The sequence below is a fragment of the Triticum urartu genome, chromosome 4A (assembly GCF_056163025.1).
Source record: "Triticum urartu cultivar PI428250 chromosome 4A, HENAU_Tu73, whole genome shotgun sequence".
Taxonomy (NCBI): domain Eukaryota; kingdom Viridiplantae; phylum Streptophyta; class Magnoliopsida; order Poales; family Poaceae; genus Triticum; species Triticum urartu.
Genome location: NC_141876.1, coordinates 157878861 through 157905130, shown reverse-complemented (window position 1 = coordinate 157905130; position 26270 = coordinate 157878861).

Below are 26270 nucleotides of genomic sequence, written 5' to 3'. Positions count from 1 at the left end.
TCATTCTTGCATATCATATTTTTATTGCATTTCGTCTTGCGATCCTCGAAATCCTAAGAAACTCAAGGACCCTCGGAGAGAGTTGGCGATTTCCCCAGTTTTCAAATTTGATTTTATCAAATTTTGGAACGAGGATTTTTGGTTTTAATTATTTTTCCCTCCGAAAATATTTCATATTAAAATATATGAGAGGAGAAAATATGACTTCTCCAAGATAATCGAAATATTGGAGGAAAAATATTAAAATCAAATATTTGTTTTATTTGGACTTTATTGCAATTTTTTTTGCATCAGAAAAATTACACGTTTTCAAAATTGCATTTTAGGGCCAAGAAAAAAGAGTTGCGCAGGGGCTAACTGGGCCGAAGCCCAGCCGCCGGCCCGCCTCTCCCGTGCGCTGTCTCCCTCCTGAAGACCGGCCGCGCCGCCGCCGCCCCGACTCGGACCGGGAGTCCGGCCAGGACTCCTCTCCGCCGCCGCTTGCCCCCTCCCCAAGCCACACCCCTCCCCTTTATATACACCCCCCGCCACCACCACCCGCCACCGCCGCCTCGCCCCGCCGCCTGCAGCCGCCGCCGCCCGCTACCGCGCGCCTCGCCGCCTCTCCGCTACCATGCCACGCCGCCTCGCCACTGCCGCGCCTCGCCCCGCCGTTGCCGCCGCGTCTCCCGGACCGACGAGGTAGCCGCCGGTTTTTTTTAAAAGAAAATCTATCCGGTTTTTTAAGAAAACCCTAGTTCGTTTTTTTGGTTCACCGGTTTTTCTTTTTAGCGGATGTTCATCCATACGTTCGTTTTAACGAACGGTTTTCGCTCGTTAGTTACAGACCACGAACGCTCGTTCGTTAGCCTGTTCGTCAGTTTTCTTTTATTGGATTTTTCCGCGGTTATTTCTGATCACGATTTGTGATCCGATTTTTGTTCTAGTTTATCTTTTCGCTCGTTTGTCAGAATCAGGCGATTCAAGCGCCTAGATCTTCGTCTCGAGACCCTCTTTCCGTTTAAACAACTTGAACAAGCTTTTGCTACTATAAAATTTGACCTAGGTCCAGATTAGTAAATGGATCTTGTTTTCTTCGCCGTTTGAGTTTCGTTGCTCCGTTTGATTTGATTCTTTTTGCAAACCGGAGTTCTTAAGTTGAACTTTCTGGTTAGATCTTCTTATTTGAGATTTACCTGTGTTTCTTTGCTTGATTGCTTATGTATGCTATTGGTTGTTTGTGATAGAATTCCCGGAGTGCAAAGCGTGTTATTTGGAGTCCCTAGGTTTCGCGGATCATTAGCAAGGCAAGTAACACTTTGATCATACCCCTTTATCACCCAGTTTTATGCATTAGTTCCAATCCTGAAACATTGCATGGTTAGGATGTCATTAACATGTGGGTTGGGAAGTAGTTGATGAGGTAGAACCTATTGCCCTGTTACCTTCATACCCTTGGGAGTTACTTCTACGCGTTGCTTATATTGCTATGCTATGCTCGTAGACGTGGTTTGGGTGAGTGAAATCCATGACAGATGTGAGAGTGTTAATTAATGGTTCAACTTAAGGTGGCAACTTAAATACACTTCTTGGTGGATTGAGGCACCTGGAGTACCCAGTGTTGCCTGTATTTTTGGAAATCTCGGAGTACCCATGTGATCTTCCTATGGACCGCCACCCAGGCTCAAAGGGAGATTCATGCTAGAAACTTCCGTGTGCAGCCACAAGCTATTATGGGTTCTAGCATAGTTGAGTAAGTTACGTGAAGCTCTTGAAAAGGTGGATCAGCAGGTAGTGGGTTGTAGGTTTGGTATGGTCTTCCCGGAGTAGAGAGTTAATGTTTCTGAAAGACTATGTCTCGGTCATCCGTTTCTCAAACATCATGTAGTGCGAGAAAATTCAACAGAGGCGATCGAGTCTTGTGGGGAAAAGTGCGCAAACCTCTGCAGAGTGTACAAACTAATCATGGTTAGCCGTGTCCCCGGTTATGGACATCTTGAGTATCTAGTAATTGGAGTATCTTAAGTATCTCATCACACTTAAATTAATATTGTTGGGTTGATAATTACTTTTAATTGGGATTGAGTTGGAGGAACCTTCTCAATGATGTTTCAACTACCATGATAGTTAAATAAAATCTATTCCTTTGTTGTAGGGGAAAATTGGCTTTTCGCAAAAACTATAACCATAGAGCTTTCCACCAGCCAAATATGCATGTAGTGATAGCATTATTCTGTTCTTGCTCTACTGTGTTACTTTGCCAGCATATTCCATGTGCTGACCCGTTTTCGAGCTGCAACGTATTATGTTGCAGACTTTTCAGACAAGGAGTAAGGTTCGTTAGGTCGTTGCCGTGCAGCTCAGCTATGCCGTTGGAGTTGATGGACTCACTTTATCTTCCAAGCCTTCCGCTATTATTGTATTAGATGGCCTTAAGCCATATTTATTGTAATAAGTTCTCTTTGGAGACATTCGATGTAATAAGTGTGTGATTGCTACTCTGTTATAAATCCTCGAGTACTATGTGTGTCAGCTTTACCGATCCAGGGATGACACTGAAGCACAGAGACTTGACCGTTTGAGGTCGGGTTGCTACAAGATGGTATCAGAGCACACGCTGAGTGTAGGACGCGACCACTAAGCTAAAACCATAGATCACTATTCTCTTCTCATTTCACTCTTTAGGATTGCGGATGCAAGGAACAAGTTTGCACAACCGGATGAAGACACACCTTTTGGACGACACTTGAAGGAAGTCACTAGGTACCTGAACATAGGAATACCAAGCTTCACCGGGACTTACAACACCACTTTACTAGAAGAGGAGCGATGGATGATTCAATTTCAAGTTCCAGGAAGAACCTTCACGCCAGTCACTAAACCCATAGAGTTTTCCTTCGATGCACCAACCTGGAGTCTAGGAAAGAGTATGGCAGCTCACATCACCATGGGATGCATTGGAGAAGTTTATCACAAGGAGCTTAAGGATACTATCTACCAGATTTGTGGGCGCCGAGACGAGCAATGGGAGATGATCAACACCAGGAAGGATAGATCAATTGCAGCTTTCATCCAGGAACTAAACCAGCACATTCGGCGCCAGGAGAATCAGATGTGCGTAGGCATGATAGATCTAAAGAAGGCAATAACTAGGATCACGGAACTGGAGGAAGAACTCAAGGCTACACGTGAAGATTATGAGGAGGAAATCGTCGTACTAGTGGAGAAAAATGATGACCTGATTAAGAAGATCGGAATGTTCATGGGAGACCCCACACCAGTAGAAGAAGACGAAGAACCCAAGGAGATTCGCCCGGAGGACTACATTATCATCGACGACACCGACTCCGACCTTAGCGATGATGACTTTGAAGACGAAGCTGGAGCAGATATCATGGAGTCTTCAACCGAGGAATATTTTTAGTAGACCACCACATCTGTAGTAGTATTCCACCGTGTAAATAGAGTAGTCCGAGCACTTTTACGATAGTTCTAGACTGATTGTATGCCCTTGCTTGATTGATTGAGTGAAATGATTGTGTTTGTCTCATGTGCAATTGGGTAGTGCTTTCTCATTAGACCTCATTCTATTCTAATCTCTCCCCTCTAAACCCATCAGATGCCTCCGAGACATGACCCTGGATTTGCTTTCCCACCGGAGCTCACTCAGTTGATCCAGCAATAGAATACCCTGATGCAGTTGTTAGTTCAGAACCAAGGCAACAACAACAACAACAACAATCCACCACCACCACCACCAGTTGACAACTTAGCCCATTTTCTGAGGTTGTAGCCGCCGGTGTTTTCCAGTAACACCGAGCCTATAGTAGCAGATGATTGGCTCCGCAGGATTGGAAGGGAGTTAACCACTGCAGGATGTACTGATGCTGAGAAGGTGCGTTTTGCCGCACATCAGTTGGATGGACCAGCAGCCTCATGGTGGGAGAATTACACTGTCACCTACGCTATAGCCATGGTGACATGGGACCAGTTTCAGCAAGCTTTCCGTACAGCCCATGTCTCAACTGGAGCTATGAGTATGAAGAAGCGTGAGTTTCGCAACTTACGCCAGGGGAACCGTATTGTGGCTCAGTACGCGGATGAGTTTAGCAAGTTATCTCGCTATGCCCCTGATGACGTGGCCACAGATGCCGCAAAGCAGGAGAAGTTTATGGAAGGGCTGAATGATGAGATGAGCATGCAGTTGATGGTGGCAACATTCAACAACTACCAGGAGTTGCTAGATAAGGCTCTTATGATTGAAGGGAAGTAGCAGCAGATTGAGAGCTATAAGAGGAAGTATGGACAAGGGAGGTATAACTCAGGAGCTCAGCAGAAACCTCGCCTAACCCTGAACTCGGGAGGACTTGTTCATAACCAAGGAGGCCATACCAACAATGGAGGAAGTAACCATAACCATATTGGCCCAAGGAATGGGAATGGAGCAAGCAATAATCAGAACCGCCCCAATCCAGCCACACCCACCAAGAGAGACCTAAGCCACGTTACTTGTTTCAAGTGCGGGAAGACTGGACACTATGCCACGGAGTGCCCTGAAGGGAAGAATGGAAATGAAAATGGGAGCGCTGGGAAGAAGCCCAATCCATTCAACAAAGGACAAGTAAACCACGTTAACGTGGAGGAGGTTGAAGAGCAGCCAGATGCGGTTATATGTAAGTTTTTGGTTAAGTCATTTACCGCTCTTGTTCTTTTTGATACTGGTGCATCGCATCCATACATATCAAGGGATTTCATGGATAAGTTAGAACTACCGACCCAAACCCTTAGGACCCCTCTGTTAGTAAGTTCACCTGGAGCAGAGTATATGTCTAGTCGATGGTGCGACCAGATACCCTTAACCATTGGCAACCATGTTTTTCCGTCTGACCTAATAATCTTGGAGTCACAAGGATTGGATGTGATATTAGGAATGGACTGGATGTCAAAGTATGGAGGAAGCATTGACTGTGTTAGTAAGTCAATTTGTCTCACCACCCCAGAGGGAAAAATGATCAAGTATGTATCTAGGCATGCGCCAAGAAGTAGCCAAGTAAATACCCTCACGGGAGTTGTTCAGGAGGAAGTGCCTGTAGTAAAGGATTACCCGGATGTTTTTCCAGAGGAGTTACCAGGCATGCCACTGGATCGAGATATCGAGTTTCTGATAGAGCTATTGCCAGGCAGAGGGCCAATATCCAAGAGACCCTATTGGATGCCCGCAAATGATCTGGAGGAGATTAAGAAACAAATCAATGAGTTATTGGAGAAAGGTTACATTCGACAGAGTTCATCACCATGGGGAGCCCCAGTGCTTTTGGTTGAGAAGAAGGATAAGTCCCTAAGAATGGTTGTTGATTATCGGGCATTGAATGAAGTGATGATCAAGAACAAGTACCCATTGCCGATGATCAATGATCTGTTTGATCAGCTGCAAGGAGCTAAGGTGTTTTCGAAGATCAATCTGCGATCAGGATACCATCAGCTAAAGATTCGCGAGAAGGATATACCAAAGACAACCTTCACCACACGGTACGGGTTATACGAATATACGGTCATGTCGTTCGTACTGACTAACGCCCCTGCCTATTTCATGAGCATGATGAACAAGGTGTTCATGGAAAATTTGGATAAGTTTGTTGTGGTGTTCATTGATGATATAATGGTATATTCGAAGAATGAAGAGGAACACAAGGAGCATTTGCGTTTAATTCTCGAGAAACTCAGGGAACATCAGTTGTATGCCAAGTTCAGCAAATGCGAGTTTTGGTTGAAGGAAGTCGGATTACTTGGACATGTTATATCAGGAGAAGGTATAGCAGTAGACCCCACCAAGGTTCAGTCAGTCACTGAATGGTTGGCACCCACTTCAGTTAGTGAGATCCGCAGTTTTCTTGGACTCACAGGATACTATCAGAGATTCTTTGAGAATTTTTCCAAGATTGCAAAACCAATGACGGAGTTATTGAGGAAGGATACCAAGTTTAAATGGACGGAAGATTGCGAGGAAAGTTTCCAGGAGTTGAAGAAACGTTTGACTATAGCCCCAGTGTTGACACTGCCAGATGTACATAAGGATTTTCAAGTGTATTGTGACGCCTCTCGCTTAGGACTTGGAAACATGCTTATGCAGGACAGAAGAGTTGTTTCGTATGCCTGACGATAACTAAAACCGCATGAATTGAATTATGCCACGCATGATTTGGAGCTAGCAGCCGTAGTGCATGCGTTGAAGACCTGGAGGCATTACCTTATTGGAAACCATTGTGATGTGTACACGGATCATAAGAGTTTGAAGTACATTTTCACACAGAAGGAACTGAACCTTAGGCAGAGGAGATGGTTAGAGCTCATAAAGGACTATGATATGAAGCTTCACTATCATCCAGGAAAGGCCAATGTCGTAGCAGCCGCTTTGAGCTGGAAAAGTTATGCTAATACCCTAGCGAGCACGGGATTGCCAAAGGAGTTAGCAGAGGATCTCCGGGAACTTCGATTGGAGATTGTTCCTAGAGGTTTTGTTGCAACAATGGAGGTTCAGTCTACATTGTTGGGAAAGATTTGAGAAGCTCAGAAGGATGACAAAGAGATTGCGGAGATAAAAGAGAAAATGAGCGAAGGAAAGGCCAAAGGTTTTCGTGAGGATGAATACGACACCTTATGGTTTGAGGACCGTGTTTATGTGCCCAATAACACACAGATCAGGAAGTTAATACTTCAGGAGGCTCGTGACTCACCATACTCGATACACCCCGGAAAAACCAAGATGTATTTGGATTTGAAGGAATGTTTCTGGTGGTCAGGGATGAAGAAGGACATCGCCGAGTATGTAGCCGTATGTGATGTATGTCAGAGAGTGAAGGCAGAGCATCAAAAGCCAGCAAGATTGCTACAGCCTATGCCGATACCCGAATGGAAGTGGGATAAACTTGGCATGGATTTTATCACTGGATTGCCTAGGACCAAATCAGGATATGATTCTATATGGGTAGTAGTTGATCGCTTGACCAAAGTGGCACACTTTATCCCAGTGAAAACAACTTATACTAGTGCGAAGTTGGCCAAGATATATATGACCAGTATCGTATGTCTGCATGGAGTTCCGAGGACCATTGTATCAGATAGAGGGACACAGTTTACTTCAAAGTTTTGGCATCAGCTGCACCAGACTTTGGTAACGAGATTGGAGTTCAGTACCACATTCCACCCGTAGACCGATGGACAGACCGAGAGAGTCAACCAGATTCTGGAGGATATGTTGAGAGCCTGTGCACTAGATTATGGATCTAGTTGGGATGACAATCTGCCTTACGCAGAGTTCTCATACAACAATAGTTACCAAGCCAGTCTGAAGATGGCGCCGTTCGAAGCCCTGTATGGACGAAGGTGCAGAACACCGTTGATGTGGGATGAAGTTGGAGACCGACAGTTGTTTGGACCAGACTTGATCAAACAGTCTGAGGAGAAAGTTAAACTGATTCGAGATAGACTGAAGATAGCTCAGTCCAGACAGAAGAGTTATGCAGATTCGAAACGCAAGGAGGTAACCTATGAAATTGGAGACAAAGCATATCTGCGAGTATCACCTTTGCGAAGAGTGAAACATTTTGGAGTTAAGGGAAAATTAGCCCCGAGATTTGTAGGACCGTATCGTGTTTTGGAACGGATGGGAGAAGTTGCCTACAAGTTGGAGTTACCTAAAGGACTGTCAGGAGTTCACGATGTATTTCATGTTTCCCAGTTGAAGAAGTGCCATGTTGAGATGGCCGATATACCGCTAAGAGATACCATACCCTTGGAGGCGATTCAGTTGGACAATGATTTGACTTATGAGGAGAAGCCAGTCAAGATTTTGGAGTTTGCCAGTCGAGTCACCCGCAGCAAGGTTATCAAGTTTTGCAAAGTTCAGTGGAGCCACCATACCGAGGACGAAGCCACCTGGGAATGAGAGGATGATCTTCGCAAAGACCACCCACACCTATTTTCTAGCCAACCCGAATCTCGAGGGCGAGATTAATCTTAAGGGGGGTAGGTTTGTAACATCCCAAATTTTCAATTTGGAATGTTATACATAGATCATTCTTGCATATCATATTTTTATTGCATTTCATCTCGCGATCCTCGAAATCCTAAGCAACTCAAGGACCCTCGGAGAGAGTTGGGGATTTCCCCGGTTTTCAAATTTGATTTTATCAAATTTTGGAAAGAGGATTTTTGGTTTTAAATAATTTTTCCCTCCGAAAATATTTCATGTTAAAATATATGAGAGGAGATAATATGACTTCTCCAAGATAATTGAAATATTGGAGGAAAAATATTAAAATCAAATCTTTGTTTTATTTGGACTTTATTGCAATTTTGTTTGCATTAGAAAAATTGCACATTTTCAAAATTGCATTTTAAGGCCAAGAAAATGTTCATCTCGTTCTAAATATTTTATTCAAACGGTGAAAATTTGTTTTGGCATTTTTAGAATTTTATTTTATTTTCTAGGATTTTTTGTTTCGGCAGAATTATTAAAAAAAGAGTTGCGCAGGGGCTAACTGGGCCGAAGCCCAGCCGCCGGCCCGCCTCTCCCGCGCGCCGTCTCCCTCCTGGAGACCGTCCGCGCCGCCGCCGCCCCGACTCAGACCGGGAGTCCGGCCAGGACTCCTCTCCACCGCCTCTTGCCCCCTCCCCAAGCCACGCCCCCTCCCCTTTATATACACCGCCCCCACCGCCACCACCAGCCGCCACCGCCGTCTCGCCCCGCCGCCCGCAGCCGCCGCCGCCGCCAGCTGCCACGCTGCCTCGCCGCTGCCACGCCTCGCCCCGCCGTCGCCGCCGCGTCTCGCCGGACCGACGAGGTAGCCGCCGGTTTTTTTAAAAAGAAAATCGATCCGTTTTTTTAAGAAAACCCTAGTTCGTTTTTTTGGTTCGCCGGTTTTTCCCGGTTTTTCTTTTTAGCGGACGTTCGTCCGTACGTTCGTTTTAATGAACGGTTTTCACTCGTTAGTTACAGACCACGAACGCTCGTTCGTTAGCCTGTTCGTCAGTTTTCTTTTATCGGATTTTCCCGCGGTTATTTCTGATCGCGATTTCTGATCTGATTTTCGTTCTAGTTTATCTTTTCGCTCGTTTGTCAGAATCAGGCGATTCAAGTGCCTAGATCTTCGTCTCGAGACCCTCTTTCCGTTTAAACAACTTGAACAAGCTTTTGCTACTATAAAATTTGACCTAGGTCCAGATTAGTAAATGGATCTTGTTTTCTTCGCCGTTTGAGTTTCGTTGCTCCGTTTGGTTTGATTCTTTTTGCAAACCGGAGTTCTTAAGTTGAACTTTCTGGTTAGATCTTCTTATTTGAGATTTACCCGTGTTTCTTTGCTTGATTGCTTATGTATGCTATTGGTTGTTTGTGATAGAATTCCCGGAGTGCAAAGCGTGTTATTTGGAGTCCCTAGGTTTCGCGGATCATTAGCAAGGCAAGTAACACTTTGATCATACCCCTTTATCACCCAGTTTTTATGCATTAGTTCCAATCCTCGAACATTGCATGGTTAGGATGTCATTAACATGTGGGTTGGGAAGTAGTTGATGAGGTAGAACCTATTGCCCGGTTACATTCAAACCCTTGGGAGTTACTTCTACTCGTTGCTTATATTGCTATGCTATGCTCGTAGACGTGGTTTGGGTGAGTGAAATCTATGATAGATGTGAGAGTGTTAATTAATGGTTCAACTTAAGGTGGCAACTTAAATACACATCTGGGTGGATTGAGGCACCTGGAGTACCCTGTGTTGCCTGTATTTTTGGAAATCCCGGAGTACCCATGCGCTATGTGATCTTCCTATGGACCGCCACCCAGGCTCAAAGGGAACTGAGATGATTCATGCTAGAAACTTCCGTGTGCAGCCACAAGCTATTATGGGCTCTAGCATAGTTGAGTAAGTTACGTGAAGCTCTTGAAGAGGTGGATCAGCAGGTAGTGGGTTGTAGGTTTGGTATGGTCTGCCCGGAGTAGAGAGTTAATGTTTCTGAAAGACTGTGTCTCGGTCATCCATTTCTCAAACATCATGTAGTGCGAGAAAATTCAACGGAGGCGATCGAGTCTTGTGGGGAAAAGTGCGCAAACCTCTGCAGAGTGTACAAACTAATCATGGTTAGCCGTGTCCCCGGTTATGGACATCTTGAGTATCTAGTAATTGGAGTATCTTAAGTATCTCATCACTCTTAAATTAATATTGTTGGGTTGATAATTACTTTTAATTGGGATTGAGTTGGAGGAACCTTCTCAATGATGTTTCAACTACCATGATAATTAAATAAAATCTATTCCTTTGTTGTAGGGGAAAATTGGCTTTTCGCAAAAACTATAACCATAGAGCTTTCCACCAACCAAATATGCATGTAGTGATAGCATTATTCTGTTCTTGCTCTACTGTGTTACTTTGCCAGCATATTCCATGTGCTGACCCGTTTTCGGGCTGCAACATATTATGTTGTAGACTTTTCAGACGAGGAGTAAGGTTCGTTAGGTCGTTGCCATGCAGCTCAGCTATGTCGTTGGAGTTGATGGACTCACTTTACCTTCCAAGCCTTCCGCTGTTATCGTATTAGCTGGCCTTAAGCCATATTTATTGTAATAAGTTCTCTTTGGAGACATTCGATGTAATATGTGTGTGATTGCTACTCTGTTATAAATCCTCGAGTACTGTGTGTGTCAGCATTACCAATCCAGGGATGACACTGAAGCACAGAGACTTGACCGTTTGAGGTCGGGTCGCTACATTCACATAGAGTCATATTTTGTTCTAAGTATCGAGTTGTAATTCTTGAGTTGTAAGTAAATAAAAGTGTGATGATCTTCGTTATTAGAGCATTGTCCCGCGTGAGGAAAGGATGATGGAGACTATGATTCCCCCACAAGTCGGGATGAGACTTTGGACGAAAAAGAAAAAGAAAAAAAGAGGCCAAAAAAAGGAGAAGGCCCAAACAAAAAGATTGAGAGAAAAAGAGAGAAGGGGCAATGTTACTGTCCTTTTTTCCACACTTGTGCTTCAAAGTAGCACCATGATCTTCATGATAGAGAGTCTCTTATGTTTTCACTTTCATATACTAGTGGGAATTTTTCATTATAGAACTTGGCTTGTATATTCCAATGATGGGCTTCCTCAAATTGCCCTAGGTCTTCGTGAGCAAGCAAGTTGGATGGACACCCACTTAGTTTCTTTTGTTGAGCTTTCATACACTTATAGCTCTAGTGCATCTGTTGCATGGCAATCCCTACTCACTCACATTGATATCTATCGATGGGCATCTCCATATCTCATTGATACGCCTAGTTGATGTGAGACTATCTTCCTCCCTTTTGTCTTGTCCACAACCACCATTCTACTCCACCCATAGTTTTATGTCCATGGCTCGTGCTCATATATTGCGTAAAAGTTGAAAAAGTTTGAAAAGGCTAAGTATGAAACAATTGCTTGGCTTGTCATCGGGGTTGTGCATGATGAGAGCATTTTGTGTGACGGAGATGAAGCATGGCCAAACTATATGATTTTGTAGGGCTGAGCTTTCTTTGGCTATGTCATTTTGAGAAGACATAATGGCTTTGTTAGTATGCTTGGAGTATTATTGTTTTTATGTCAATATCAAACTTTTGTCTTGAATCTTTTAGATCTGAACATTCACGCCACAATAAAGAAAATTACATTGAAAATTACGTTAGGTAGCATTCCACATCAAAAATTCTATTTTTATCATTTATCTACTCGAGGATGAGCAGGAATTAAGCTTGGGGATGCTTGATACGTCTCCAACGTATCTATAATTTTTTATTGTTCCATGCTATTATATTATCTATTTTGGATGTTTAATGGTCTTTAATATGCAATTTTATATTATTTTTGGGACTAACCTATTAACGGGAGGCCCAGTGCCAGTTTCTGTTTTTGGCCTATTTTAGTGTTTCGCAGAAAAGGAATATCAAACGGAATCCAAACGGAACGAAACCTTCGCGAGGATCTTTCTTGGAACAAACGCAAACCAGGAGACTTGGAGTGGAAGTCTGGAACTCCGTGAAGCTTCCATGAGGCAGGAGGGTGCGCCCCCACCCTCGTGGGCCCCACGGAGCTCCACTGACGTACTTCTTTCACCTATATATACTCTTATACCCTAAAAACATCAGCGGGAGCCACGAAACCACTTTTACACCACCGCAACCTTCTGTACCCGTGAGATCCCATCTGGGGCCTTCTCCGGCGATCTGTCGGAGGGGGATTCGATCACGGAGGGATTCTACATCAACACCATAGCCTCTCCGATGATGTGTGAGTAGTTTACCACAGACCTTCGGGTCCATAGTTATTAGCTAGATGGCTTCTTCTCTCTCTTTGGTTCTCAATACAAAGTTCTCCTCAATGTTCTTGGAGATCTATTTGATGTAATACTTTTTGCGGTGTGTTTGCCGAGATCCGATGAATTGTGGATTTATGATCAAGTTTATCTATGAACAATATTTGGTTCTTCTCTGAATTCTTATATGCATGATTTGATATCTTTGCAAGTCTCTTCGAATTATCGGTTTAGTTTGGCCTACTAGATTGATCTTTCTTGCAATGGGAGGAGTGCTTAGCTTTAGGTTCAATCTTGCGGTGTCCTTTCCCAGTGATAGTAGGGGTAGCAAGGCACGTATTGTATTGTTGCCATCGAGGATAAAAAGATGGGGTTTATATCATATTGCTTGAGTTTATCCCTCTACATCATGCCATCTTGCTTAAAGCGTTACTCTGTTCCTATGAACTTAATACTCTAGATGCATGTTGGATAGCGGTCAATGTGTGGAGTAATAGTAGTAGATGCAGAATCATTTCGGTCTACTTAACACAGACATGATGCCTATATTTCGTAATCATTGCCTAGATATTCTCATAATTATGCGCTCTTCTATCAATTGCTCGGCAGTAATTTGTTCACCCATTGTAATACATGCTATCATGAGAGAAGCCACTAGTGTAAACTATGGCCCCTGGGTCTCTTCCTTATTATATTGCATCTCTTTTTATCATCGCATCTCGTTTACTATTTTCCAATCTTTACTTTCCAATCTATACAACAAAAATACCAAAAATATTGATCTTACTATCTTTATCAGATCTCACTTTCGCAAGTGACCGTGAAGGGATTGACAACCCCTTTATCGCGTTGGTTGCGAGGTTATTGATTGTTTGTGCAGGTACTAGGTGACTTGCGTGTTATCTCCTACTAGATTGATACCTTGGTTCTCAAAAAATGAGGGAAATACTTATGCTACTTTGCTGCATCACCATTTCCTCTTCAAGGGAAAACCAATGCATGCTCAAGAGGTAGTATAACTCTTTACGACGAACTCTTTTATCACCTCCGTAACTGAAAAATATTTCCTTAGTCCTCTAAGGATAATTTTGACCGCTGTCTAGTGATCTACTCCTAGATCACTATTGTACTCCCTTGCCAAAATCATGTTAAGGTATACAATAGGTCTGGTACACAACATAGCATACTTTATAGAACCTATGACTGAGGCATAGGGAATGACTTTTCATTCTCTTTCTATTTTCTGTCGTGGTCGGGTTTTGGGTCTTTAGTCAACTTCACACCTTGTAACACAGGCAAGAACTCCTTCTTTGACTGTTCCATTTTGAACTTACTTCAAAAACTTGTCAAGGTATGTACTTATTGAAAAATCTTTATCAAGCGTCTTTATCTATCTCTATACATCTTGATGCCTAATATGTAAGCAGCTTCACCGAGGTCTTTCTTTGAAAAACTCCTTTCAAACACTCCTTTATGCTTTCCAGAAAATTCTACATCATTTCCGATCAACAATATGTCATTCACATATACTTATCAGAAAGGCTGTAGTGCTCCCACTCACTTTCTTGTAAATACAGGCTTCACCGCAAGTCTGTATAATACTATATGCTTTGATCAACTTATCAAAGCGTATATTCCAACTCCGAGATGCTTGGACCAGTCCATAGATGGATCGCTAGAGCTTGCACATTTTGTTAGCACCTTTAGGATTGACAAAACCTTCTGGTTGCATCATATACAACTCTTCTTTAAGATATCCATTAAGGAATATAGTTTTGACATCCATTCGCCAAATTTCATAATCATAAAATGTGGCAATTGCTAACATGATTCGGACGAACTTAAGCATCGCTACGGGTGAGAAAATCTCATCATAGTCAACACCTTGAACTTGTCAAAAACTGTTTTTCGACAATTCGAGCTTTGTAGATAGTAACACTACTATTAGCGTCCGTCTTCCTCTTGAAGATCCATTTATTCTATATGGCTTGCCGATCATTGGGCAAGTCCACCAAAGTCCATACTTTGTTCTCATACATGGATCCCATCTCAGATTTCATGGCCTCAAGCCATTTTGTAGAATCTGGGCTCATCATCGCTTCCTCATAGTTCGTAAGTTCATCATGGTCTAGTAACATGACTTCCAGTACAGGATTACTGTACCACTCTGGTGCGGATCATGCCCTGGTTGACCTACGAAGTTTTGTAGTAACTTGATCCGAAGTTTCATGATCATCATCATTAACTTCCTCTCTAGTTGGTGTAGGCTTCACAGGAACAGATTTCTCTGATGAACTAGTTTCCAATTAGAGAGAAGGTACAGTTACCTCATCAAGTTATACTTTCCTCCCACTCACTTCTTTCGAGAGAAACTCCTTCTCTAGAAAGGATCACTCTTAGAAACAAAGATCTTGCCTTCGGATCTTTGATAGAAGGTGTACCCAACAGTTTCGTTTGGGTATCCTATGAAGATGCACTTCTCCGATTTGGGTTTGAGCTTATCAGGTTGAAACTTTTTCACATAAGCACCGCAATCCCAAATTTTAATAAACGATAGCTTAGGTTTCTTGCTAAACCACAGTTCATACGGTGTCATCTCAACGGATTTTTAGACGGTGCCCTATTTAACGTGAATGCAAATGTCTCTAATGCATAACCCCAAAACGATAGTGGTAAATCGGTAAGAGACATCATAGATCGCACCATATCTAATAAAGTGCGGTTACGATGTTCGAACACACCATTACTCCGTGGTGTTCCAGGTGGCATGAGTTGTGAAACTTATTCCACATTGTTTTTAAATGAAGGCCAAACTCATAACTCAAATATTTTCCTCCGCGATCAAATCGTAAAAACAATATTTTCTACTTCACTCTGAATTTCTTTGAACTTTTCAAATGTTTCAGACTTGTGTTTCATTAAGTAGATATACCCATATCTGCTTAAATCATATGTGAAGGTCAGAAAATAACGATACCCGTCGCGAGCCTCAACACTCATCGGACCGCATACATCAATATGCATTATTTCCAATAAGTCAGTGGTTCACTCCATTGTTTTGGAGAATGGAGTCTTAGTCATCTTGCCCATGAGGCATGGTTCGCAAGCATCAAGTGATTCCAAAAGCCCATCCGCATGGAGTTTTTTCATGCGCTTTACACCAATATGACCTAAACGACAGTGCCACTAGTATGTTGTACTATCATTATCAACTTTGCATCTTTTGGCATCAATATTATGAATATGTGTATTACTACGATCGATATTCAATAAACTATTCACCTTGGGTGTATGACCACGGAAGGTTTTATTCATGTAAACAGAATAACAGTTATTCTTTGACTTAAATGAATAACTGTATTGCAATAAACATGATCCAATCATATTATGCTCAACGCAAACACCAAATAACATTTATTTTAGGTTCAACACTAATCCCGAAGGTAAAGGAAGTGTGTGATGGTGATCTTATCAACCTTGGAATTACTTCCAACACACATCGTCACCTCGCCCTCAACTAGTCTCCGTTCATTTTGTAACTCCTGTTTCGAGTTACTAATCTTAGCAACTGAACTGGTATCAAATACCCTGGGGTTACTATGAACACTAGTAAAGTACACATCAATAAGATGTATATCAAATATACTTTTGTTCACTTTGCCATCCTTCTTATCCGCCAAGTATTTGGGGTAGTTCCGCTTCTAGTGACCATTCCCTTTGCAGTAGAAGCACTCAGTTTCAGGCTTAGGTCTAGCTTTGGGCTTCTTCACGGGAGTGGCAACTTGCTTGCCATTCTTCTTGAAGTTCCCTTTCTTTCCCTTGCCCTTTTACTTGAAACTAGTGGTCTTGTCAACCATCAACACTTGATGCTTTTTCTCGATTTCTACCTTCACCAATTTCAGCATTGTGAAGAGCTTGGGAATCATTTCCGTTATCCCTTGCATATTATAGTTCATCACGAAGTTCTAGTAACTTGGTGATAGTGACTAGAGAACTCTGTCAATCACTATCTTATCTGGAAGATTAACTCCCACTTGATTCAAGTGATTATAGTACTCAGACATTCCGAGCACATGCTCACTAGCTGAGCTATTATCCTCCATCTTGTAGGCAAAGTACTTGTCAGAGGTCTCATACATATTCACACGTGCATGAGTCTGAAATACGAATTTCAGCTCTTGGAACATCCCATATGCTCCGTGGCGTTCAAAACGTTTTTGAAGTCCCGGTTCTAAGCCGTAAAGTATGGCGCACTAAACTATCAAGTAGTCATCATACCGAGCTTGTCAAACGTTCATAACATCTGCATCTGCTCCTGCAAAAGGTCTGTCACCTAGCGGTGCATCAAGGACATAATTCTTCTGTGCAGCAATGAGGATAATACTCAAATCACGGAGCTAGTCCACATCATTGCTAATAACATCTTTAAACATAGTTTTCTCTAGGAACATATCATAAATAAAACGGGGAAGCTATAAGCGAGCAATTTATCTACAACATAGATATGCAAATATTGTCGGCGTCCTGGGAACGGGGTCCTCATACATGCCTGCCTGCAGCCCACGACATGGCTCCACCAGTGGCCCTTACGGCCCATCTTCACCAGCAAACACTCAAGACCCTCGCGAGGGGCCAAGCCTCACAATGCGGACGGCGTGAGACCTTCTCGGGGGCGGCCTCACTAGGTTCCTGTGGCGCAAGCCATGACGACCAAGGCCAGGCGGGCACCGGCGCGCGCTGTGTTCTCATTTCCTCTTTGGTGCTAAAGGGGCAGGTGCAGGCGAGGAGTCCCGAGGCATCAGGCAGAGGTTTACGTATTGGTGCAACAAGACCAAGACCAGCAGGATGACACGACAGAGGTCACCGTGGAGCCCAGGACGGCGTCACCACCAGAGCCTTTGGCAGGCGAAGACCACCTTTTGTCAGGATAACTTGTACTAGTTGTCTCCCTCCGAATTTGGCCGTTGTTGGATCCCTTCCCGCCTACATTTGGGAAGAGGACCAGGGCCTCTATAAATAGGACTAGCCACCATAGTAGGGAGCAGCTCATCTCGGATCGGATCCATTCCATCCTCAACCACACAAGCTCATCGAGCCCAAGAACACCTCTCCCCAGGAGGCTGTTCTTCCCTTGTACTTATTCATCCTCAGCCCAAGAGGCAATCCACCACACCACACTAGAGTAGGTTATTACACCACATCGGTGGCCCGAACCAGTATAAACCCTGTGTCCCTTGTTCATCGAGTTTGATGTGCTGAGCCTTTGGATCATGGGGAGTGGGTGAGCTAGGGAAGGGAGAGATATTCGTGCGCACCCCAATGTTCGAACCTTGAGGGTTTTGCCGGAACCCAAAATCTGACATTTGTGCGCCAGGTAGGGGTGCGCTGAAGCTTTCCTTTCATTGGCCCACGCTCCACCACCTCCGCGCCTATCCCCATGGCCGGCATTGCTCCTCTAGCTGGGATGGCGGACGCCCACGACGTCGCCAGGGGGCTCAGAGCCTTTGCCCCCGCCTTGCGACAGGTGCAATGGCCACCCAAGTTCAAGCCAGAGATGCCGCCGCATTACGACGGCGCGGCGGACCCGACGACCTTCCTGGTGGCATACAGAGAGGCCATCCTGAAGGATGGGGGCGACGACAAAGTCATGGCCAACTGGCTTCCCATGGCCCTCGCTGGTGCACCTCGCGCCTGGCTGCTCCCCCTCTCAGGATCCTCAGTAGCATCTTGGGAGGAGCTGCGCGGCCTCTTCGACGCACGCTTCACGGCACCGACACCCCTCGCCATCGCAACCCTCCTCGGCGGCTCGCAGGCGCCGCCCTCGAACCATCACACCAAGAAGTTCTTTCGCCAGATCGGCGCCGCTTCCGTGCAGCAAGGAGCCCCCCGGGTTGGGCGGCGCCCAAAGCCGACCTCACCTTCGACTCGGTAGATAACCCCGTCACCACCGTCGGCTCGGGCGTGCTCCCAATGCTTTGCATGCCCACCATCAGGAACGTACATGTCACCAAGACCCTCATCAACGGCGGCGCCGGCCTCAATGTGCTCTCCGTGGAGGCTTTTAGCCTTCTCCACGTACCACTCGAACGGCTCCGCCCCAGCAAGCCCTTCTCTGGGTTGGCGGTGGCTCCGCCAGCCCCCTGGGGCAGATCCGCCTTCTTGTGACCTTCGGCACTCGCAACAACTACCACACCGAGCTAATCGACTTTGACATCTCCCGCATTGGCCTCCCATAGAACGCCATCCTCAGGTAACCAGCTCTGGCTCAGTTTATGGCGGTGACCCATCCGGCCTACAACCTCACGAAGATGCTCGGGAGCAAGGACGTCCTCTATAACACCCATGATGCGGCTATATCTCCCACGTGTCGGAGCACGACTTAGAGGCATAACCGCATAGTAGGCATGTTGCAAGAGGGGTAATCTTTACACATCCCATGTGCTGAATAAGAAAGGGATAAAGAGATGGCTTACAATCGCCACTTCACACAATACATAAATATAGCATTACATCATCCAGATACAATCAAGGTCCGACTACGGAACCAAAATAAAGACAACCCCAAATGCAATAGATCTCCGATCGTCCCGACTGGGCTCCACTACTGATCAACTAGAAACGAAACAACACAACGGACACGATCTTCATCAAGCTCCCACTTGAGCTCGGTTGCGTCACCTGCACTGGTATCATCGGCACCTGCAACTGTTTGGAAGTATCTATGAGTCACGAGGACTCAGCAATCTCACACCCGCGAGATCAAGACTATGTAAGCTTATGGGTATGAGAAGGTAGTGAGGTGGAGCTGCAGCAAGCACTAAGCATATATGGTGGCTAACATACGCAAATAAGAGCGAGAAGAGAAGCAAAGCACGGTCGTGAACTAGAAGTGATCAAGAAGAGATCCTGAAACTACTTATGTTCAAGCATAACACAAGAACCGTGTTCACTTCCCGGACTTCGCCAGAAAGAGACCATCACGGCTACACACGCGATTGATGCATTTTAATTAAGTTACATGTCAAGTTTTCTACAACCGGATAATAACAAATTCCCATCTGCCCATAACCGCGGGCACGACTTTCGAAAGTTCAAAACCCTGCAGGGGTGTCCAACTTAGCCCATCACAAGCTCTCACGATCAAGGAAGGATATTCCTTATCCCAGGAAGACCCGATCAGACTTCGAATCCCGGTTACAAGACATTTCAACAATGGTAAAACAAGACCAGCAAAGCCACCCGGATGAGCCGACAAATCCCGATAGGAGCTGCACATATCTCGTTCTCAGGGAACACCGGATTGTCCAAACTTCTAGTAGGACAATCCAGAGTTGCCCCTGGTGGCCACCGGCGGCTGACAGGTTGGACCAACACTCAAAGGAGCACTGGCCCGGGGGGGTTAAAATAAAGATGACCCTTGAGTCAGCAGAACCCAAGGGAAAAAGGCTTAGGTGGCAAATGGTAAAACCAAGGTTGGGCCTTGCTGGAGGAGTTTTTATTCAAAGCAAACTGTCAAGGGGTTCCCATTATAAACCAACCGCGTAAGGAACGCAAAATCAAGGAACATAACACCGGTATGACGGAAACTAGGGCGGCAAGAGTAGAACAAAACACCAGGCATAAGGCCGAGCCTTTCACCCTTTACCAAGTATATAGATGCATTAATTAAATAAGAGATATTGTGATAACCCAACATATCCATGGAACAAACTTAATCTCCACCTGCAACTAGCAACGCTATAAGAGGGGCTGAGCAAAAGCGGTAACATAGCCAAACAACGGTTTGCTAGGAAGGTGGGTTAGAGGCTTGACATCGCAATATGGGAGGCATGATAAAAGCTAATGGTAGGTATAGCGGCATAGCAATAGATCGAGCAACTAGCAAGAAAAGATAGAAGTGATTTCGAGGGTATGGTCATCTTGCCTGAGATTCCGCAAGGAAGAAGAACGAGTCCATGAAGAAGACAAACGGACGTAGTCGAACGGATCCTCACAAATGCGACGTTATCGGAACTAACCCGAAGAAGCAACACTGGAAAGAAGCGAACAACATAGTAAAACAACCAACACATCAGCATGGCATGATGCACAACCAAGTATGATGCATGTCCAGTTTAAGTATGCACAACATGGCAAAGTGCAACAACCAAAACTACAAATTAAGTGGAGCTCAATATGCAACGAGTTGCATATTGACGAAACACCACAACAATTATTTAGTCCACTCTCGTTTGTGTACCCAACAATATTAAATGTTATTAAGCATGGCAAGAGGTGAAGCATATGAAAACTACACATTTAAGCAAGTTTAAATGAGGTCGGAAACATCAAACAACAATTCCAGTAATCCTCATGTGCATTAGCAACTTAATGCGACAACAATCTCACCATTTTAAATGTTGTTATCAGGATGCGGATGCCATCTGAAAGTTATGTAATTTTATGAAAATGTTGATAAGAGCATTATATGAAGCATTTGTCATCATGGCAGAAATGAAAAGGGGTGCCATGGCAATGATAACAAAACGGTGCCACGGCAATGTTCCGGTTCCGACAACTCATTGAGACGTCAGTGCAAAAGAAAGTGACGGGAGCGTGTCATGCAAGGATGGTGGGGTGCTCCCGATTATCGGGTTCCCACATGTCGGTGGCAAGGCAAAAGAGGGGCAACGTGCACCGATAGTTCAGACTCGAGGCAAAACAAGGGTGCATCTCATACAACATGCATTCATTCATTCACGGGCATCGTCTCGAGGTTATACCTTCGAAGCGTGCAAACGGGACGGTTCTCGGTCGGTGCAAAGTAGAGGAAGTAGACATTCTTGAGACGTTCATAGCGGAAGTAGTCGTACACGGCGACGGTAGTTGTACATGGGTCTTCGGCCACGGAAGTAGTCGTACACGTTTTCGTAGAGGTTCGGGGTCATGACACGAAACTTGACGTCCACGGGGTCTTCGAGGGTCGACGGTAGTTGTTCTATGCATCAGGCGTCAAGGTACTTGTCGTTCATAGCGATTCCGAAGACAGCGGTAGCGGTACACTTCCAAAAATGGACTTGATGCATCAAAAGTTTTCGGTGCCACGGTACTTGTCGGTCCGGGTGGTGGTCGTTCGGGCACCGTACGTCATGGTACTTGGTGGGGGACATGGCAGTAGAAGCAGCCCACATGGTCATGGCACATGAGGGAGACGTGCAGAGCTGCCGACGGTGAGAAGGAGCTGCAGCGAGGTGAAGCGAGGCGAGGACGCAGCGGGTGGTCAACACCCATGGCGGTAGTAGAGGGGATCGACCATGGAGCTCGGTAGGGCTGGAGAACAGGTGGCGATGGACTAGGCAGAAAAGGGACGGCTCGGGCAGGAGCTCCTCTGCACAGGGAGGAGGCTGACAAAGAACAGCGAGGTTTAGACACAGGAAGGCGGGGCCGCGGGCATCCATGGCGGTCTCCTGCCTCGTGGTCGCCGGTGGCGGCGCCGGTCCTCGAATGACGAGGCGAGGTGAAGGAGCATGGGGAGGAGGCTCCATGGACTTGTTGTTTGTCGATCTGGCCAGAGTTGAGGCAGAGGAGTAGCAAGGCGAAGGAGAGGCCGTTGGTGGAGGTCTGGTGGGCGTTCATGACAGTGGTGGCCTCCTGCTGGTCCGGCGGCTGGTCCAGCAATGAGGAGGAGGCAGAGGGGAATGGGACGAGGGTGCGGTGCTGCTCGGCGGCTTAGACTCCGTCGGCCGGAGCGACAGCAGGAGCTCCTGCTCTCGCCGAAGACGGCGATGGGAGGAAGGGGAGAGAGGCGACGCGAGGATGGAGGCAGCGGGGGCGATGGGATCGAGGGAGAAGCAGCAGGTCTCGCTGACTCTGGCGGCGCGAGGGAACGAGGAGGAGGGGTTAGATGGGATCGGGGGCCTAGGGTTTGGCTGGGCCTTGGAGGCCGGCCCAGGAGTTTGTGAGGCCCAGGTGGGCAGCGGGGAAGGATGGGCCTAGAGGAGAGGGAGGGCTGCGCCTAGGGACTGTGGGGAGGTTGGGAGGCCTAGGTGGCCTGATAGACTGGTTGGGCTCCTCTCTCTCTCTCTCTTATTCTCTTTTCAGCAAAAGAGATAGGCCAAAAGATTTAAGAGAAAAGGCCATGGATAAGAACAAAATTATGGGACATTTTTGTATGGCTTAAAGGAATATTTTCAACTCAACAAAAGTGGTTTCAACAAGTTAGGAGAATTTAAATTCAAACTTATTTGACTTGAGCCAAAGGTGTTTGAATGGAGGCTAGGCTATAGGGGTGTGCAAAAATGTTGAGGATTTTGGAGGACCCTCGATAAAAGGAGAAACAATTGTCGGCAAGGTTTGGAGGTGAAACTTGAAGCAGAAGAGGCATGGAACTAAAATGCAAGTGTGTTATGGTTAATTCCAAAAGAATGGAATATTTATTATAGCTCCCTAATATATTGGGGGGATATGTTATATAGAGAAATCACCATGTGAATTCCCTCAATTTAAATGGACCGAAGATCCATACGATTTATTTACTTGAGTTGCAAAAGAATTAATGATATGATACATGATGACATGATATGAAATGCATGACACGCAAACAAATGACAAGGCAACAACAACGAATAACTGGAAGACACCTGGCACATCGGTCTCGGGGCGTTACAACACTCCACCACTACGAGAGGATCTCGTCCCGAGATCTAGGATGGCACCGGAGGGAAAATGAAGAGGAAGATAAAAGGTAAAACTAAGTTGCTTCTTTGACAAACGAGTGAAACCAAAGAACCTTGAGAGGTTGAACAACTTTAAAGAAAGAATACCAGGAAGATGAACAAAGTTGAAAACACTCCGTTAGGAAAGAGGAACAAGGAAGAACAAATTCGGACAGCATTCCGGTTAAATGGAAGGAAACGAACATGATCTTGACAAGATGAGAGGATACTTGATGAAATCAAGAACACACTGCCTCCGGAAATATTGAAAGAATGACACCATGGGTGAGAAAGATTTCAGACAGCACTCCGGTTGAGAGTAGAGGCAAAAACTTGATAAGATGAGAGAGCTCAAATGAAAACACGACACTCCGGTTAAATGGATAAAGAAAGGAAAGAACATGGTCCTCACAATTGTAGATGATGAGTGAAAAGAGCAACATCACAATGCCTCCAGAACGAAAGAATAGAAGTTGGATCGTTGGAAAGGAAAGAATTGAGAAGAAAATGACAACTCTCGCAAATAAAATTGAAAGAGCATGCTTACGAAGAAAAATTTGAACAGTGTTGTTAGAAAACCAACAACGAAAAGAGTAAGCTTGTTGTGGGCTTATGGAAAACATCTGAAAACTGAGGTGAAATTCTGCCACTAACGGAAACAATAGATTGGATCGATATGAACAAGGAGACGAGAAAATTATTTCACCGGGAGGATAAATGAAGAACTTGGGTCATCTATGAGCACCATAAATAGCAACAATCCTTAGGGAAAGCTTTAGGTGAAATATAACCCAATATAACTCCAATGAAGAGATTGATGGATTTAAAATATCTCATTCTTGACAACATGTGAATCATGAAACACGAACTCAAATTTTCAAGAATGACATAACTCCACCTCAAAAGATAAGGTAGAAAGAATTGTGCTTTGGAATGCAAGATGAAGAATACTTAAACTCCTCAAGACAAAACATGTGTTGAGCAACATGTTTATTCTAGAGTATAGCTTGGCGGATCTTAACTCCGAGAGAAATCTTGAGGACAATTAAAGAATGAAAAGAATCCTTGACGAACAACGATGTAGAGCCTCCATGAAGAACTTCGGATAGATAAAAGAAGGTCGCAAGAAAAAGAAGCTTGAAAAGAATAAGATGAATCCTTGCATTGATTAAATGGAGCTTCGTGATGCTATAACCGAGAAAAAAACTTGGAACTCCGGAAAGAAAGATGAACAAGTGAAATCAAGAATTTTGATGAACCTCCGAAATAAGGAATTGAATTTACTCGATGAAACAAGAATAAGAATTACATTATGCTTATCCATCATCAATTAAATTGATGACAATCAACGGATTTGGCATACTACTTATTCTCGTTGAAAGGATTAAGATAGATATAGCGAAAACTTGAGAAGGTCTTCAACGAACCACCGGTAGGATTTGGCAGAACGAATGAATTGCTATGATAAACGAAATAAGAAGAATCTTGGAAGAGCCACCGTAAGAATTAAAATGACTGAAGAAAAGATAAAGGAAGACTGCGAAGAATTATGAAATGAACGAAGATACTTGAGAGAATTTAGATGCAAGCGAACGAAGAGATCCTGAGCTGATTAGAGAATAGTTGAATGATGCACCGGTAAGATTTTGAGAATGAGAGCTGAAAGCTGGAATGAACAATTCTTCTGAAATGATGGACTCTGGATAATCAAACTGAAAAATACTCCTGAATTACTCCAGATGGGTGAAAAGAATTCTCATGATTGAAAACAATTATGAGAGGATGGCAACAAGCTAAAATGACGAATCTTGAAGAGAATGGAGCAAGATTGAGAGAAAAATCTTCTTCGGTCTTCACATGTTGAGAATGACTATGAGAAACACCGCCATGCATTGTTGAGATACTCCGGGATGAAAATTAGAAAGGTTGAACGAACGATGAAAAGAATTTGACAGATCTTGGAGAAAGACATTTGACTGATCACAATTCATACTTACGTCAAACTTTGAAAAATTTGAGAATAACTCCGGTAAAATTAGAAGAGTCAGGTAAGAACCTGGGAAAAGACATGTGGGTTAGGGCCCACTCAAAAGATACACTGTAGAACGATTACTTGAAAAGGAGATTGCACCGGTTGATTTAAATGGCTTGAATGAGATAACATCCTCAAAAGGACTTGAGCGAATTGAGAATGGAAACTTGAGTCTTCGAGATATCTTCAACACTCCGGAACAATTGAATAGCGAGAAGTGGAATGATAATGAGGTGCACCAGCATGGAAAACATTTGAAATGAGTTAAAGGATATGATCAACACCAAAATCTTGAATTGAATCCACCGGAGAAGAAAGAGAACGAAGAATGATGAACTTGTAGCTTCCTTAGCATCTTCGTGAGAATCACCAGGTAAGAACATTGAAGGAAAAGGATGAAGAGTCTTCACATGAATTAAATTGATACTTGATTAAGAAATCTGAGTCCTTGAAGGAAAAGGGTGGGCGGGCGGGAAAAACAAAGGCAAGTTGGAGATGGATGAAACAAACACCGTTGACGAAAACTGAGATTGAATCTTGCAAATGTTGAAATGATCGGATCCACTTGAAGAGAAACACACTGGTTGGGAAAGAATTGGCATGACCACCTTGATGATCGAAAAGGGTTAGTATTCCCCTAGAAATATGAGAACACCGCTTAGGGAAGGTATGGAATCAACACTTGACCTCGAAGCAACTCGAATACCACAACTCAAAAACAAGACAAAGGATTGGCTTGCAAAATAAGCCGGAAACAAACATATGATAGATCCCGTATCGTATCATGTGTCTGTTGGAAAGATATTCTAGGAGCTACTTGAATTCCCACTTATAAACTCCCAAAACTTTCTGGTTATGCAATCAGGTGTTGGGGATACAGGGGAAGCATAATATCTCACCCAAAACTAGCAAATCCTACATCCAGTTGTATCCATCCTTCAACACATAACCAAGAAACCTTCGGAAATCATTTACCTCAACCTTAGAAAAGCATCCGTTATATGAGTTATGGCAATACTCCCGAACTCCCGCCCTAGTACTGGGTGATGTCGAGGTTATCTCACCAACAACTGCATAAAAGAGATTTTCGATGTCGGTGAAACTCAGGTATTCCAGAACTGCAATGATAAAATTGTGACGACAACACCTCGGAGCTCAACTCCCCGGGACACTGCCACAACCCCTAAATGTCAGGAGGCGCCAAGAACAATGTTCTTGTCACAACACCATCGGAA